This window comes from Euprymna scolopes, chromosome 6 (genome assembly GCF_053919585.1).
Source record: "Euprymna scolopes isolate OS-2025 chromosome 6, ASM5391958v1, whole genome shotgun sequence".
In the NCBI taxonomy this organism is placed as follows: Eukaryota; Metazoa; Mollusca; class Cephalopoda; order Sepiida; family Sepiolidae; genus Euprymna; species Euprymna scolopes.
The window spans coordinates 330777-348869 of record NC_136487.1 but is presented as its reverse complement, the minus strand read 5'-3'; the positions used below and the strand labels follow the sequence as shown (position 1 = coordinate 348869).

At 32.7% G+C, this 18093-nt stretch overlaps 1 long non-coding RNA gene across 1 annotated transcript; it reads right to left on the bottom strand.

Annotated features, from left to right (window-relative positions):
* Positions 1 to 2122: 2122 nt before the first annotated feature.
* On the bottom strand, positions 2123 to 16708 carry LOC145277465 (uncharacterized). The gene is made up of 2 exons (XR_013868142.1): positions 16263 to 16708; positions 2123 to 3921 (listed from the first exon to the last, which is right to left on the bottom strand). It is a non-coding gene; the product is annotated as an uncharacterized LOC145277465 (long non-coding RNA).
* Between the last annotated feature and the right edge of the window lie 1385 nt (positions 16709 to 18093).

The window sequence follows — 18093 nt, the reverse complement described above, 5'->3', positions numbered from 1 at the left end:
AGAAACAATCATCAACAAAACAATCAGGTAAAGCTGGTACGCTTGTGATGTCATAAAACGTGAAGGACAACTAGTATTATTGGTTCAGGAAAATGTTTCTGCCTTGACACATGCAACATTATTATTATCAGAAAGCAGCCAATCTCTAAATGATGGTTTAGTCACAACTATATCGAGGTTCCATCCCCCATTGAGTGATGAAGTAAAGATCAGGGTCGATGGAACTTCGGGATTTTTAAGTCCTATTCACCGATAGTTTATTGTAATCATTCCATATTAAAATAGATTGGCGAGATAAATAACTGTAACAAAAATCCGATTAGTGAGTGCTCAGTCTCAGAATTTCATATGTAATTGTGCAAATTAAAAATATCTGGCAGCAAGATAATGCTTACATAGTTGGGCGTCATAATATTTAATATGAACAGCAGAGTCAGAGAAAATGGCTACTCTTCCCTAGAAGTTTGAACAATGAGGGACCAAGTCACTGGAGAAAAACTACCGATAGAAGACAAAATCTTGATTGAAGAGAAATACTAAACTCAGCTAAATATAAAGGCCGAGGCAGAATTACTGAGATAAAGACCAGTGTCAAAGTTGGGGAGATCGTCTATTTATACCAAGATAGGGTTAAAACTAATAGTAGATATATGGCGATGAAAGGTGGAGATTCTACTGTGTTAATGGAGAGACAGTTTAGGGGGAAAAGGTATAAAGTAAAGAAATGTGATATCAAAGTTGAACAACACTCTAACCATCACACCACCGATCAAAACAAAGGAAACAGAAGTAAAAATGAAATAGTCCTAAATATATTGAACCCAAATCATTAATCGATAAACAATCAGACTTTTCTAAACATAAAGACACACAAGCATGCAAAATGACAGAATAGACTATATGAATCCAATGGAAGAAGGCTCCTACCAGGGAATAGTTCCTGATGAAATTACTGATCTGTGCTGGTTTTCACAGATCTGAAGATATCCAAGATTCTTAGAAGAGAACTATGTGATGTATAGTGACACTGATTCAGAGAATTCTATTTCTTATGGAGAAATCATACCAAGACATGTGGGTGGGTGGGGGGAGGGATAAATGGAAAAAAAAGGGACTTCGTCACTGCTTAGTGACTACCTGGTGCAAGAATATGTTATCCAGTTGAGATGTTCTTCTACATACATACAGGGAACTACCTATATTATGCCGTCAGTCCAATATTTGTCCTTCTCATGTCATCACCCTAATACCTACCTATGCGACATTGTTTACTCAAGTCATCTAACCATTCGACACTTTGTTTCTGGTGGGGACTGTTTTCCATGTGGATTACTATTGTCATTCTGTTTTCTCTAAAAGGCACCTTAACACCACACACACGCTTATAAAACCATAGTCAATGATTTTGCAGAAATCCTTCACATACGGAACTTGAACTTTACCATAGCTCTTTTATTTAAGCAGTTTTAACATTAAAATAAATTTATTTTGGCTACACTGAAGCTTTTAGCTTAAAACTGAGTGGGAAAATTTTGTGATTACTTTTATCTCAATTGCTAAGTGGTGATTTTTAAGCCTAATATTTTACGGTTATTCATCTTTTTTCAAATATATTTTTCTGATTTTTGGGGTAACAAATAATAAAACTAAACAGTGTTCATTAAATATTGAATTGAAAAAATATAACACAACATATCTTCTTTTTCAACAAGAATAATTCTCTCTTTAAAGTATGCATATAATTCCAGTTTATAATAATTTATATAAAAAATTACCTTTTAATAAATGCTTCATTTAAACTGAAAAACCGCAATCCAAACAGTAAATAATTTTTGACTTAAAAATGTATACCTTTGAGCAGGTACATATTCTCTAAACATGTCACTGTCAATCATATCGTCACACGAGTAGATATTGCTGTCTTCCAGTCAATCCTTGAATCAGTTGGTCTTGACATAAGGTAATTGCAAAAGGTCCAATAACCTGACGGTTTCTCTATACAAAGAGCAAATCGTTAATATAGACGGCATCTTGTGACACACTTGTGACTTCAATATAATTGGTGAAAATACAAGGCATGCAGCAGATTCAGTTGAAAACTACAATGAAAAACAAACACTAGTTGTTGAGTTATGCATTTAATGTAATGAGATTTTAACATCATCATTTATTTGTTGTCCTTCAGATTCTTAATGTATTGATTCCATTTATATAAGCATGGTATGCTTTCATTTGGTAGTGAATATATCCTGTCCACATTTTTGCTAGTTTTCAGATTAATGTTACATTCTGGCCAATTAATATTATATGCATCAGTAATGAATATGCCTCCAGGCGGTGGTGATTATATCCTGTTCATATTTTCCTGGTTTTCATATTGTGCTATTGATGCCATCTTGTGGTCACTCAATATGAAATGCATCAGTAATAACTATGCTTTAACTTGATGGTGATTATATCCCATCCTGATTTTTCCTGTTTTCATATGACACTCTTGATTAAACTTTGCAGGTAATCAATATTTTTTGTTTTTCTTTAAGAAGATTCACAGAAATTAAAGGGCCTGTTTCTGGAACTAACACTAGATTTCTATACGAAATAAATAGATATTCAAATGTTAAGTCAAGATTATCCTCTTCCACTTAATATTAAATGACGTGGAATGACAGGCATTTTCAGTTAGAAAATTACAATTATTTTTCTTATATCGCATGTTCTACTTGAATTAACTTAAATTAATGTATAAATGATGAGTAACTTAAGAATAAGGTTTTTCTCTTTTTTAATTTTCTTATAATTTTGTTCTAGCTAGAGATGGATTTCTCTATTTCTTATTGTTTTTCTTTGGTTAGTTTTAAGAGATCAAGGGGCTCCGTCCTGGGGCTAACATTTGATTTCATTGTGACTTGAATTTATATCCAAGGGCTCTTTTAAGGATAAACATTGTTCTCTTTATGGCTGCTATCTGCATTTCATGCCAGCTTGGTCTTTCAGGGATTGTTTCCAAGTATTAAGATTTTTTTCATTAGGTTAGTTGCTCTTATAACAACTGGTATAATGTTTATTTCTTTAAGGCACCATGTTGTTTTTAAATCATTCTTTAGGTCCTTATGTTTTGTTATATCCAGAGTGAGTTCGCTTGTGTTTTGTTAAATTTGCTTTTTGAGCAAATGATGAGCCACACAGTTCACAAAGAAACGGTTTCTCTCCCGAGTGTGTTTGAGTATGTCTCACTAAATTTGTTTTTCGTGTGAATGATGAGCCACACACTTCACAAGAATATGGTTTTTCTCCAGTATGGATGTGTACATGTGACATCAAACTAATTCGGTGTGTGAATGATTCACCACAAACACCACAAGAAAATGGTTTCACTCCAGTGTGAGTTCGCATGTGGTCCTTTAAAGTACCTTTTTCTTTAAATGATGAGTCACACACTTGACATGAAAAAGGTTTTTCACCAGTATGAGATCGCATATGTACTGTTAACTCTGATTTGTAATTATATGATGAGCCACACACTTCACAAGAATAATGATTTTTGACACGGTGACATCGCATGTGTTGTTTTAAAGCATCGAAAACTATAAATGAAGAGTCGCACACTTTACAAGAAAAAGGTTTTTCCCCAGTGTGATTTCTAATGTGTATCTCTAATTGAGATGTTGTTGGGAATAATGCCTTACACACAGAACAAAAATGAGCTTTTTTCACACTGCTTTTATTCATTTTTATCTTTAAATGCAATTTTCTTGTATGTAATTTGTGATTTCACGCTTTACAACATGATTTTTTCTTTAACATTGCTTCATCGTTCTTTTTAAACAGAAATTTGGAAATGTGTATTGACAGATTTCAGAATAAGTTTCCTATTACATATGTGCATAGGATTCTTGCGTTTTTCTCTATTGTTTCCTTTCCCTGTGAATAAATAAAAATTTAAGTATTCAGACATATATTGAGCAAAATTTAAAAGCAGAAAAATTATAATAGCAAAATTATTTTCCTGAAAATCAATATGCATATTGCAAGTTTATTATTTTTATTTGATGTAAGGATGTGTATTAAAAAAAGTTATATGACATTAAATAATGTTCATATTGTATTAATATAATTTTATTTTTAACATGTTCAAAACAGAGTCAAAACTGCTATTGTTGCAGTTAACTCCCTAATAATTTAAGAATTGCTATTTGTGTGTTACAACCGAGAGTTTATTTATAAATAATATTCTACTTTATTTTTTTAAGTATTTAATGTAAACCGTGTTTAAAAATTAAAATAATATGAATTATTCTGTCTAAATATATGTTTATTGTATTTTTCATATACAGTAAAAAAACAAAAAAACAGTAAGACTTTTTGATATAAGACAAGAACTTTAATCAAAACTTTTCTATTACAAATTATTATACAACAATTAGCACATAAATTCTTTACCAGTGTCTACTTTCCATTAAGTGAATTCCCACAACGAACTGAAAACGTTAAACTTTAGTTTGTGGGAGGCAAGTAAACAAATGATTTATTTGTAAATTATAAAAGATGATTTATGGGTTCAAATAATACTGATTATAACAGTGTTTTTTTTTGCAACTTTCTCAAACTTGTAAATAAAATAGAAGAATTTTTAGTATAAAATACTCAATGTTACAAGCAGCGTTTAGCAATTATAAATGTTCAAGAAAATTATCTTGGATATATAATATTCACAATTTTAATTAGATCATCCCTAAATGCTGTTAAATTAAGTGAATATAATGAAATTACAAGCGTTGTTATTTTATATCATTGGAATGCATTGCAATTTTTATTAAAAAGTAGCGTTTCTTTTAAAGTTTATTACAGAAAATAAAACTTTCGAAAGTGTCAATGCAGAAATTGAATGGAAATCAATGCAAATTAGTATACTAAATAAATGTTTATGCATTTTGGGGTTATTGAAATGGACGTACATTACAAATATATGACCATAATTAATGTAGGGACCAAAACAATTATTTGGCCTTTGGGACAAGATCAATGTGTAGTATCTGTCTTCAGATGCTGCACTTCAATTTCTTGTTCTCTGTCAGTGAAGGGGAAATCCTTCACGACTGAGACAATTTTTATTTTTGTTCCTTTTCTCCACGTTAAAAAATGACCCTGGTGTCTAACTCTGTCCCGTGGGGAGGCAATGTAAATAGGGACAAAAACAATTATTAAAAAAATGAAACAGGTAACATTTTTCTTCACATTTATTATCTCCAACAATAAATAAATTTTATTTTCATAAAATAACAATTCAATTTGCATATTTTGTTCGATACCAACGACTACTTTTCTTAGTGATAGATTGTTGGGATTATTTCACCAACAAGAAGATGTGGGGTGTAAGAAAAGGCAGTAAGGGCTTGCAACGAAATGGTGACATTGCTTACAAGCAGTCTTTTCTTTCCTTGTAAAGGTAACAATTAACAGGTAACATTTGCCGAACAACAGTAACGAAGTAATCAGTCTAAGAGACGCCAACCGACTAGCAAGCTAGGTAACTAGGTTCTTAACTAATCACTAACCCATAGTGAGACAACTCCTTTTATACATACTAACTCTCAGTAGCGAGAATTCCAACGTGATTTCCAACGAGATTAGAATGTCTATTTAACTTAGTAGGAAATAGACACCCAGTTTCTCAGTAACGGCAAACAGCAGTTCAGTGTCTTTACTTCCCTCCGACCCACACCCGGTAAGTCAAATCAATTTCAATTCTTACAAGATTTCATTAGAATGCATACAATGCATTTGTGCAGAGTGTAGAGTAGCAAATGGTGTTCAACATGATGTGCAACTGGTTTTGACATAATATTTTTTAGAACAAGTTTAGAATCCCTGAAACGAGTGGGTATTTGATCTTATTGAGGAGGTCCTTGGCTCTTGCAAGGTGATAATCATGAACTTTGGCAGTAAGTAATTACCATTTGCCACTTTTATATGATATATATGGTTATGAAGTATGTTTTTTTTTCTTGCTCTAACATTAAGATTAAAAACCTTATTTTTCTATTTAAAAAGTATTAAAACGAATTGTTTCATATACTCAGTCATGGATATGTGGGGGGACTTCATGAATATTGATTAATTTGCATGCTCCTTTGAAAAACAAGCTTTCATTAATTAATTATTCTTTTTTATGATTTCTTATTAGATAAATGGTTTCATTTGACTATTAAACTTAAATTCTATGTAATTTTGCACAAAGGAATTAAGTTGAAAGTGCCTTTGTCTGTGTGTGCAAAACGTGTCTACCAAACTCCTCTCTGCATATTTGGTCTACAGATTGAAACTTGATATATAGGGTATTTGGACATCGGAAACACTTTCGATTTGGGATTTAGCTCATAGATATAGCTACTACGGGGTTAAAATTGAAAAAGTTAACCTTGGCAGAAGTAAATCGACTATTAAGCATAGTCATATAATTTTTAGCCTTTTGTATCCATTACTGGCAATAGCCCAGACCGTAATGACACAGGCTTAGTCACTAAATAACGACAATATATATATATATATATATATATATATATATATATATATATATAATTATAAAACTCTGTGGAGCATTCGACTGCCCTTGCTTGCATATTATCTATAAAAACATTGTCGTCATGGAAACCAACTTGAATTTAATAAAATTCACACTTCTTTCCACAGTCTAAGCATACTGAATACAAACAAACTTCAGTTTTTGCTTTACTTGTAGACATAGTTTCAATCATGAAACTGTTTTGTTATATTTTGTTTCAGTTTCAATTCTAGCTGATGGCACTCAAATTATACTTGTTTTACTTTTGAAATAATGACTATTGGATACAATATACAAAATAATTGACTCTATCATGATAAATATGAAATTTGCATAAATTAAGATATATTTAAACATATTTTACAACCGGCCAACACTGGGCGTCTTTGCTAGTAAGTAAGTACTAATATATATATATATATATATATATATATATATATATATATATATATATATATATATATATAGCTACTTCATTTACTCAAATAAAATTAATATACGAAAGTATAAATTTATACATAAACTTTAAGTATTTACTTCAAAAGTGCTCAATATGTAGGTAGAGCAAGTTAGTAAGTTATAAAATATATATGGCGATTAAGCTACACTGAATATTCCGCGTTTCATCCACTCTAGGACTCTTCAGCTAGAGTGGATGAAATGCGGAATATTCAGTGTAGCTTAATCGCCATATATATATATATATATATATATATATATATAATCTGAGGTTATTGTTTTCCAGAGGTTAAGTAATAAATGAAGTGTAACAAGGTGAATACAAGAGTGCTCAATACCAAAGTAGAGCAGGGTATACTCTTTATTTGTTTTTACATAAGCAGTAATATGTTGCTACACAATCATGACATGAGCATGTTTCGGTTAGTTAGCTAGTAGTAACTAGAGACCTCTTCAGGCGATACAGCTTATACAAAAGTAAAGTTTGAAATGACAATATCAGGTTTTCTTTGTTATGGAGAGTTAAATCAGGAGGTTTTGTCAGATGTGAAAAAAAAAGATTTAGTTATATGTAAATAAGACCCAATAAAGGTGGAGATTTGTCTGTGTTGAGATATAGGAAAGGATGGTATTCATATGCATATGTAATGGTTACTCCAAATCTTAAACATACTAGGGTGTATAGGTTCAATTAGTGGGGGAATGTGAATTTGATATATCTAAGTTTCGAATTATATATATATATATATATATATATATATATATATATATTATATACTTGTTGAACAGAAGAGAAATTACTGTTAGCTATCTATCGATCTAGCTATCTATCTCTGTATCTGCTTGTCAATGTATTTATCTTCGTATCTGTTTATCGATCTATCTGTCTATCTAATTGGAAGTAAACAAGAGATGAAATGTGAAGCTGTGTTTTGATAAAAGTTGTCAAAACATGTTGAAGTGTAAATTGGACAAGTTGCACCAGAAGAAAGTTGGCCAGCATTGGAAGTACATTTCTGTTATCACGTGTTCTAGTTAGCTGAGAATAGACGAGTTGGAAAGAGGATGTTTAACAGAGTGAATGGTTTAACAGGTCGTCCCCCCTCACCGGGGAGGTGTTAGATAAGAAGGGCTGTCCCCTTCTCATGTAAGAAGGCAGACTAGATAAGTAAAAATGATACTAGGAAAAGGCTAGACTCGAACCCTGTAGGCAAGTGGATGATTGAAATCCTAGGAATGCAGTCCATTGTTAATTCTTTTAGAAATAGCTAAATATTATTTATGTCGGATAAAAACCATTGTCCATTCTTTTAGAATAACTGGATATTAAATATGTCATTTAAAGGAATGGACAATGTGAGTTAAAATATTGTTTAAAAATAGGTTAGATATTAAACAATTAGAATTGGGAATTATTTGTTGCCAAAAGTGTTTGGACAGACATATGCAAATCCACGTGAAAGTTAGACATGTTGGGAAACACACTTCTGACATCATAAACAAAGATATCTCAATATATGAATCAAGGGTTCGAAGTTAGGAAGTTGATTAGGATCAGATAATCGGAGCAGATCACACACAGTGATAGTCAGTTGGAGACTGGGAGATCCTTAGAGGCGAAGGGAGAAGAGTAGACCATGTAGTTGAAAAGGCTTGAATTCCTGACATCACCAACTGGCTGGTTTGGGAATAAAGAAATCATCTATATTTTGTAACTGTTGTCTTGTGTCGTCTTTACAACCAAAAAGGTAAATGTGTTTTGTATATTCATCTATAAACAAACTCTTGTATAACTGCCTTCCAAGTATTGTGTCCTCCTCACCATCAACAATAATGTATCTCCTTCCCGCTTTATGTGTTAAGAAATGTTGCATCATATCTCCCAGTCCATATTAATATGAAGTCCCCCAAGAATCATCCCAGTCTGTAATAAATGTCACCCTCATTATTATCATCATCTGTTCTGAGTCCCAGTTAATGTTGCTCCAATATGAATCCCTAACCCGCTACACAACAGAGGGAACTGACGTGTCTAAAAATGGAGACTAGAATTAACAACCCAAGCAAAGATATTCACTTCCAATTCTTCTGTGACCGACAACTGGGAAGTAATAAAAAAAAAACTATATAAAACCAACCATCATGTTGGAATTGAAATGCATTCGTCCACAGGTTCCAGCTTCCATCCAAGAACAGATGAAATTCCCAGGTGGACCAAAAGATCAACGATGCAGTTGAGAAGTTGATGAGGTATGCCGAAATGCATGTATGTGTTTATGTTATGTCTGACACAAACGCACACCACATGGAACATAATTAGACTGCAACCCGATAACTTAGGGTTCAGATAGTGAAGCCACAATAGACATTTAGTAACACATTTCTATATAAACACTATCTCACAACGTAATATGTATATATATATATATATATATATATTCTTCCTATTATTTTTCTTCTTGCTCGTCCGGCGAAGTTGACGATGACCAAGGTATCAATCAGTTCGGCGTCGGGAGTCGGTGGGTCCTGAGATGGCTGATGAGGCCAATCCGTGCTTGGCAGACTCTTCCACACTCTGGACATGTGAAGGCGGTATCGGCAGGCTGTGAACAGGCAGCCCTCTCTTTCCTCCTCTTGTGCTTCTGCTGGTCGTGTGTCATGCGTTGATCCGCTGCCCTGTCGGCTCCCAAGCTGATGGCGCAGCACCAGGCAGAACGTTCTGCAGCGTGACTCTCCCGAGACTGGGGGCTGATGTCAGTCTTTGAGGGAGGTTCTCAGGCAGTCTTTATATCGTTTCTTTTGGCCTCCTGCAATCCGCTTTCCCTGGCTGAGTTCCCCATAGAAGAGTTGTTTGGGGATTCGACCATCAGGCATGCAATAGACATGGCCTGCCCACCGGAGCTGGGTTTTGCGGATTATGGTGGTGATGGTATGGAGCCCCGCACGCTTCAAGACTTCTATGTCAGGAATTCTGTCTTGCCAGTGGATGTTGAGGAGATTACGGAGGCATCGGAGGTGGAAGCCATTCAGCTGTTTTTCATGTCTTTTATATGGCGTCCAAGTTTCACAGCCGTAGAGTAGCATTGCCAGGACGACTGCTCGGTATACTTTCAGTTTGGTTGCGAGTGTAATGCCTCTCCTCTTCCACACATTGTCTCTAAGTCTTCCAAATGCACTGCTTGCTGCGGAGGTCCTATGGTTAACCTCAATGTCAATGTTGGCGGTGCAGTAAAGGGTGCTGCTAAGGTAGGTGAATTGCTCTACAGCATGAATCTTCTGCCCTTCGACAGTGATGCCGGGTTCGTGGTATGCATCTCTTGGGGTGGGTTGGTACATAACTTCTGTCTTCTTTGTATTGATGGTGAGACCAAAGTTGTCACAACTGGTGGCGAATCCGTCCATTTGACGTTGCATCTCTATCTCATTTGGGGCATTAAGGGCGCAGTCATCGGCAAAGAGAAGGTCTCTGATGATGGTTTCCCTCACTCATGACTGCCTGCATTCGCCTGATCTTAAATAATTTCCTGTCACATCTGTACTTGATGTCAATGCCAGAGTGACTGTCTTTGAAAGCGTCCTGGAGCATGGCAGAGAAAACCATGCTGAAGAGCTTCGGGGCTAAAACACAGCCCTGCTTGACTCCATTGGTCACAGAGAAGGGTTCTGAGGGGTCGCCGTCATCCAGGACACGGGCGGTCAGGCCCTCGTGGAACTGCCTGACAATGGCGATGAACCTGTCTGGACAACCAAATTTTTCCATGATCTGCCAGAGGCCATTTCAGCAGACAGTGTCGAAGGCCTTGGTCAGGTCAACGAACGTGTTGTAGAGGCCCCGGTGCTGCTCGACACATATCTTCTGCATATATATATATATATATATATATATATATATACATACATACACACACATACACACCAGGTTATAGGTAAAAGAAGGGCAACATATTTTTATTAATATAAACAAATTTGCAAGGATGTGACACTGGACATTCTAATGTTTTGGACAGATGGTCGGTTAAAACTACATGTCCTTGTCAGGCCACTTTATAAATAGTTGCTTTCCACAGAAGAAACTGGTCTCCAAATGAAGAAAAAGACAAAGTTCCATTTACTTAAAATAAAATATTTTAAAATTTAAAAAGAGGGGGAGAGGGGTTATGTGACATATATACTCCAGAAAAAAGAAAGAAAAAGAAAATGGGACTGCCAGTGTAATTCAAGGTTAACAGTGGGGGGGGGGTGAAGGGACTTACTAGAAAATCATTAGACAAAAAGATGAAAGTGAGTAAGTGGGGTACAGACTGGGAAGAGGGAGGCGTATATAAACAAAAAAGTGGGTTGGGTAAGGGTTGAAGACATCGGTGGAGCAAAGAAGAGAAAAAGTAGCCGGGAATAAATCAGACATGCTCTTTAAGAAATAGACGTGAAAGATGAAAAAAAAAAATAGAATCATATTAATTAGTGGTAAGTGGCGAATTCTAAAGCATATATCATGCAGTATGATTTGGTAGTTGTGCATAATTTGAACCAGACTTAACGAACTGGCCACATGGCTTTGCTCAGAACATGATATCAATTGCTGGTTTTCGCTGAGCGTCACCGATTATCAAAGTGTAATAACACTACTCAAGGAAAATACTGAAGAAAACATTTAAATATAGTAAAATACCAGAAAAATACAACAAAAATAAAAACAGAAACAACAACCTTCCATACCAATTTCTGTTTTATTCTTGTAATGAAGTTTTTAATTGAAAAAAATATACACAAATTTTTCACCCCATTTTTTTTGTCAAACAAAATGGAAAAATAAGATAATTTTTTTGTGTTTTTCATATTTTTTTAACAAAAGTTAAAACGTTTTTCATGTATTATTTTCTTTTCTTTTTATTTTTTTGTAACTAACATAAAGTAAACTTTTTGTCATTTTCTTTTCATGAACAATTTTTTTCTGTGGGGTTGGTTAACTGTTTTTTTTTTTTTTAAATTAAATTAAGTTAGTCAGCATATTGCCTTAGGTTTAGGCTGACTTTTCTATGATCGCATCAAAGTGGGGTTAGAAAAGATAGATGTGGAAGGAACTTTGCCAACCGGATAATTTTCTGATATATGGTTTAAGGTAGCGACAAAAGGATCATTACCAAATTTTTGTCTCCACATAAACTTGAAAAGTTAACTGTTCAGAAGCTCCTGGCGTCTGCGGCCGTTGATCCAAGGTGGAGATATATATCTTGTATAAAGTTGTTATGAACGGTTGTTTGAAGGTGTGTTGTTTACTTAATTTAATGATTTTTTCTTCTAGTATCTTCTGCTCCTTTGCCATGTATTGATTGCTTGATCGGCATCTTATGTCAGATTTCAGTCAAACCTGAGCACGTAACATCATATTCCAAGCAAAACCAAGTGGATGGTTAATTATGTCTGGTTCAAATTCTGCACAATAGCTTTAATTTTTGAGACAAGAATTTTTTTTTTCTTATGGCAATAATCATTATTACTTATTTTATATTTTTCCCTACTTTCTGCTACCTTACTTATTACTCTATCTTTTACTTTAATTTTATTTTTGTAATTTTTGCATTGTGTATTTTACATACATTTTATTATTGCTGTTCAATTTTTATCAGCTTTCATTATTATTTCATCATTTTATTATCCACCATTCTTAGTGTTTTATCCTGATTTATATTTTATTTTTACTTTCTTTAATGATTAGCCTGGGTGCCCGGCGTTGCCCATGTGTTTGGAGGTGGGTGCTAAGCAAAAAAAAAAAAAAAAAAAGTGTTAGTAGGCACGCACGCAGGCAGATTCAAACCCGTACCGTGAAGGAAGCAAAGAATGTGAAAAAAAACCCTGACATCTTTGTTGTTGCACTCATCGCCAAAGCGGAAGTGACATAAATTTAAATAAAGGTTAGACAATTGAAAAGAGGGGCTGACTTTCGAAAATATCGGCAAAAAAAAGCGCACCCTCCCAGTAGAAAAGTGTGCACTTGAGGGTGAAGGAATTAATGTTTTTAGTCAATTTTTTTATATATGTCGTCCGAAGGGTGAAGCTTCAAAATGATACTGATCTCGTGAAAATCCGTCGCCTTTGTCAAAAGTTTTAGGCAGACATACATAGATACATGTAAACAGACAGGTGAGATTTATAGTATAGATGCTATTACTATCATTATTATAATTATTATTTTATCATTAATATCATTTTATGATTAATGTTATTTTTATGATCTTATTTTTTATTATTATCATTACAATTTCTGTTGTTTTTATTTTATTTTTATACAATCTTCACCCCAAGCAAGGCAAGTGCCACTTTGAAGTTGGGGGCTATTATCGGGGACAATTTGCAGAGGCATTAAGAAGGGAGATGAGTAGAAAGATGTTTGTTCACATTACACTTGAACTTCTGCATATCAGTAGAGTTGGGAAAGCAGTATCCCGGAAGGGAGTTCCAAAGACTTGCAGTTCTGGGGAAGAAACTATTGGAGTAAAAGGCTTTCTTACATCTAGGGATCTCTACTGTAAAGGGGTGAGACTTAGTTGCTTGTCGGGTTTCTCAGGGGTAGTCACGTCGAGGAGGTACAAGTGCTTGCAGTTCGTCAGAGCAGCCACCATTAAAGTATTTGTAGAACAGGCAGAGGGATGCAACATTTCGTCGATGGGACAGAGGCTGAAGCTTAGATGACAGTTCAGATGACAGTCTGAAAACAAATCATGGCCCCCCCCAAAAATATCTATAAAAAAAACAAAAACATAATAACAAAAATTTAAAAAAAAAAAAGAGCCATACACGCCAAAATTTCTTTCCTTTTCGGAATAGTGAATGCTCCCTTAAACAAATTGCGTACAACATCAGAGCTAATGCATATTTCACTATAGAGATCTCACCCGTGTATGTCCACCAGAATAATTTTATTAATACAACTACAACTTTTTCGAATTAAAGCAACTTTGAAGCAACAACAAATTAATAATTTAAATGGAACATAAAGTTAATTTCATTTTGTTTTCGAGTTTCATTGCAATTTTTAAGTTTTATAGGCGATAACGATTTTTTTATGCAGTGATTTGATAGGTGTATCAGAATTTTGGGGGAATTTTTGACGCCCCTAACATAAAACTGTGAATAAAATATAAAAAGAAACTCGCAATTTCTCTTTTTAAAGTGGGTTATTTATTTTCTTTATGGAATATACTTCCAAAATAAACTATTAAAGTTGTTTAAAAAATAATATTTCTATTATTTTTTAAAAAAATAGTGTTTACAAAGTGCCTGCACGCGTTCATGCAGCCATTTTTTTACGTAATGAATTCTGTTGAATTTCTTTCAATTTTTAAACTTTAAAAATCTATCAAAATTTTTCTATTGGTTCAATTTTTAAGATATTTTCAGGTTTAAACCAAATATAGTATTCTAGACAAGCGGTTTTTTTTTTAATTCACCCCCCATTTTTAAATGTCTATTAAAATAAATGATTAATTTTCTCACCTCAAATTTATGTATCACAAATTGAAGATAGAAGATCAATAAATAAAATAAGTTAATTTAAAACAAAAAAAGTACAGTCATTTGCAAATTTACCTGTATAGTCCAAAGTTTAAAACCTTTTTTATTTAATAACCACATTGATTTTTTTTTAAATGAAACCTTATAATCTTGTTATATTGTTCAGAAAATTACTATCACTCTTCCATTTTCACCGCTCCGCACGCTTCATACAATTTCACAGGCGAACATTACCTATTGCCTCTCTTAACATGTTTTAACATATGAACAGTTCAACAAAAAAAAAGACATTCTCCTTTTTTTATACAAACACTTAAAAAGGACTTCTGAACTCATTATAAAGAGAATTATATTTTATTTGTTAATGGTTGGTTTCTGTGAATAAACCTCCGTTTGTTTTGCATGTAAGTCTTCTTTTTATTTTTATTTATTTGTGGAGGAAGTTAGTTCCTAAAAAGGCTTGACGACCCCCACACATATAATAATAAAATAATCCAAAAAGCGCAAAGTTCAACCCCAAAATAATAATTAAAAAAAAAGGCCACACCACACACTGACACACACCAAACTTCTTTCCTTTTCGGAATAATAAACGCTCCCTCGAACGAGCTGCGTACAACATCAGAGGCGACGCGGCGTAATTCGCTAGAGTGGCCTCGCTGGTGTACGTCAGACATTATTCTTCATTTGTTTCTGTTTATTGACTATTCAATAATGAGCTAATGTTGAGATCGCCATGGGAAACAAATTACGATAAAAAAAAAAGTGCATATGCGATATTTTTTTCTTTTTTAAGATGATGAAATGATGAATCATTTCGAGTTCAAACCTGGCTGGTATTGCTCATGAGATCTAAAAGAAAACACGTTTTAAACGAATAAATATGCGCCCATAATCGACGATTTTCAAAGATGGCATCATACTTTAATCTTAAAAAAATAAAATAAAAACATAGAACCATTATTAATGTGTATACGTTTTTTATTTATTTTTTTGTTTTTATCGCAAACGGTTTCTGGCGTCGATTTCAACATTAGCGTAATAACGTAAATTATTATTTTTTTTATTCAATTGTAAGGTTAAAGTACAGAATAGGTACGAAACACCATCCGCTCCCCATGTAAAAAATGCCTTTTTAAATAATAACGTTATTATTTCAGCACGGATCACTCTCTGCATGAGTACCGAAAATAATTTATTAAAGAAAATAAAACATAGAATTTGATAAAAACAAAAGGGAGGTAATTTTCCGTTGTCATAAAAACAATATGGCGGCAATTTTTCACTTGCTAATTAAAGTTTTTTTTTATTTTTTAATAATTCAGTAATATTAAGGTAATTTCGACTGCATAATTTGGAAATTACCATTATAACTTATTAGAATTGATTAAAAAAAAACAGTTGAAACCATTGTTTTTATCTGAAAACTCCATTTATCGACTACATAATCTCGTCCCAATTCTGTAGAAGATCCGACAACTTTGTAATTAAAAATATTTGTGTCATCGTCTTGTGCTAAACCTTGAAAAAATCTAATCAATTAATATTATTGTGTGGAAGCCCGAGTTTTAAAAAAGCAATAAAACTAAATTTATCTGAATTAAGTTGAGTTCTGTTTTGATTGCCTTAAATTTAAAGATTTACAACGAAAGCGTTTTTTTTTTTAATTCAACATCAAAAACCATTCGCAAAATGATCGCAAAACAATTTCGATAGTGAAGTGACTTACCTTTATGTCTTTCTTTCGTTCTGTTTGCTTTCTTCGCAACAAAAATAATCAGCTGTTACTTAAAGTAAATATTTTAAAGTTAAATATCGTTTTTATAATCAAAGGTATATAGCAGTCAACAAGGAAGATAATCCTTATGAAAGTTGTGTGCCACCACCGGTGTAAAGGAAGGGTTGCTACGTTAGTTTTAATTTTTTTTTTTTTTTTTTTTTTTTTTTTTTTGAAGATTATATTCAAGTAAAGTAAAACGGATACCTTCGTAGAATCAATTTAAATATAAAAGCAATTATTATTTTGAAAACAACTTAATAGTATTTATTCACTAACAGTTCAAATCGATCACAAACACACAGATGCGAGATGTGGTTTCATGGTCGGTGTTAGAAAGATTATCTCCCCTGTTGACACTTTCAATTTTCGCTACATGCAAACTTTAATTCGCATCTAATTTGCTTTAATTAACAGCTAATTTCTAAAAAAAAAAAAATAATAATAATAATATATATATATATATATATATGTTTTTACAAAGACAACAAATGAGACAAAAGAAATTCATCAAGGTAAGTTTAATAACTAAAATTATTTTGTTAACCGTTTGTCTCTAAAGAAAGAATAAGAAATAATTCAATTTATCTTGTATTCCTTGTTTTTTGAATAATAAATGTTTGTAAATTTTGGTAATTAATACGCTACAACAGAATACCGACCACTCTAATTTGTTTTTGTTGGGGTAATCAAGGTCGCTGACAACGAATCTGATAATCAAACCTGTCGCAAATTTACCGTTTGCATAGTATTAACCCCCGGGGACTATTTTCTGCTGTGGGATTGGGGTATATGGTTAGAAAAGAAAAGAAAACCGTACCGGGCGTGTATCAGAATTTTTATAGGAATTTTTGACACCCCTAACACGAAACTGCGAATAAAATATAAAAAAAAAAAAAAACTCGTAATTTCTCTTTTACAAGTGGGTTGTTTATTTTCTTTATGGATTATATTTCCAAAATAAACTATTAAAGTTGTTTTAAAAGTAATAGAAATATTTTTTTATTTTTTAAAAATCTAATGAATTTTACGAACTACATATTTTTCAATTTTTAAACTTTAAAAGTCTATCAAAATTTTTCTATCGATTCTATTTTTACGATATTTTTAGGGTCAATATGAAATTTTATGCTCTTTCCAATAAACCGAATATAATATTTTAGACAAACGTTTTTTTTTTAATTCACGCCCCCCCCCATTTTGAAATGTCTATTAAAAAGTAAATAATTAATTTACTCACCAAAGTTTTATATATCACAAATTGAAGAGAAAAGGTCAGTAAATAATATATTCAAATTTAAAACAAAAAAGTAGTGTTTTTTAGAAATTTACCTGTAAAGTTCGAAGTTTAAAACCTTTTTTTTTAACCACGTTGTTTATTTTTTCTTTTGTTTTTTTTTTTTTTAATGAATTAATGAAACCTTGGTCCTTGCTCCTTTAATTGAAAAAAAAAAAATTAGAGCTTGAATTACATTTTTCGAGTAGTTATATTTAAGAATTTTATTTTTAAATAAAAAATAAATAAGTAAAACAGAAAGGCTCAGGAAAAAAGAAAAAATTGTAAAATTTATTTTAAAACGGATTTAAGATTTTTTCCAATATTTGTGAATTTGAGCTGTTTATTTGAATTCAGCAGACGACTTTTTTTTTTTTTAGCTTTCTCATTGGCTGTTTTGTTTCACGTGATGTAAATAAAAGAAAAACAGTTTTCGCTTTAAGCTAAATCAACAAATTTTATCAGATTGGAAAATATTTCTGAACTGATCGGTTCGGATTTTTTTCT